Below are 1,359 nucleotides of genomic sequence, written 5' to 3'. Positions count from 1 at the left end.
CACGTGGCGCACCCCTATTGGCTGCGGGTGACGGCAGTGGACGTGTCCGGCACCGGCGGACACGTCCGGCGGCGGAGAGGGTTGGATCTAGGGTTTATCTGCGCGAAAAATCGGAGAGGGGCACCTATTTATAGCTAGAAGGAGGTAGGAGTGTCCAAATGGAGTGTAGTTTTCGCCCACACGATCGTGATCCAACGACGGAGGACATGGAAGTGGTTTAGATGGGTTATCGGGCCGTTTTGGGGGGGTGTTGGGCTGAAACACACAAAAGGCTACCGCGGTTACCCGGTTAACCATTGGAGCATCAGGCGGTCTACCGGTGGTGTACCAAGGCCACTTGGCAAATCTTGGTCCATTTTGAGAACGTTTAACACCCGCTCACGAAAAGAGACAAACGGGGTGCGCCGGTGCATGTGGGTGTGTCGGATTGCAAAACGGACAACGGGGAAAATGCTCGGATGCATGAGACGAACACGTATGCAAAAGATATGCACATGATGACATGATATGAAATGCATGACATGAACAAAATGCAAAACGAAGACAAAACCCAACCATGAAGGGAATCTAGTAACTTAAAGCCGGAAATGGCAAGAGTCGGAGTTACAAATATGGCAAGTTACATCCAGGGTGTTACAACACACCACCACTACGAGAGGATTTCGTCCCGAGATCTAGGACTGGAAGAACTCTGGATATTCGGAACTGTGATGCCCGGATAATTATGCTACAGTAATACTCTACTAATGATGTCACGTCACCACAATCACTATTACTAATCTCACGCCAGTTCGAACCCGATTCTAGTTCAAATCCAAAATCAAGTAAACAACAAAAGTTTTCAAATATTTAAACTAAAATGTTCGGAGTGAGACAAATAATGCATAGGTAATTATGGTGGAGAAACCACACTTTAATAAAATGTTTAAATATTCAAATGTTAATAAAACAGTAGTAAAAACTATTATTTAAATACTTTTAAGTAATAATTAATTACAAAACTATTTTTATTTAGGTGCCAAAGTTATCGTGGTAGAGGTATATTTAGTAATGCAAATTTGGGTGTTAATAACATATTTTGCAAACAAAAATAAATTGGGAAATCAAATAAAATCAGTAAAAGAATAATACACAAAATTAAAAAAATAAAGAAAAGAAAGAAAGGCCCACAACTCCCCCTCCCCCGGGCCAACCGTCCAGCTGGCCATCCAGCCGGCCCACCCCATCCCCCCTTAACCCTAGCTCCCGATCCCCACGACCCCCACACTCTCCTGTACGAACCCCCTCCCCCTCCCACGCGCAGGGCACACACACTGCATCGTCGCCGCCCTCGCTCCGAAGGATCCGCGCCGGAGCCCC

This window comes from Triticum dicoccoides, chromosome 4A (genome assembly GCF_002162155.2).
Source record: "Triticum dicoccoides isolate Atlit2015 ecotype Zavitan chromosome 4A, WEW_v2.0, whole genome shotgun sequence".
NCBI lineage: Eukaryota > Viridiplantae > Streptophyta > Magnoliopsida > Poales > Poaceae > Triticum > Triticum dicoccoides.
Note: the sequence above shows the minus strand (reverse complement) of the source record.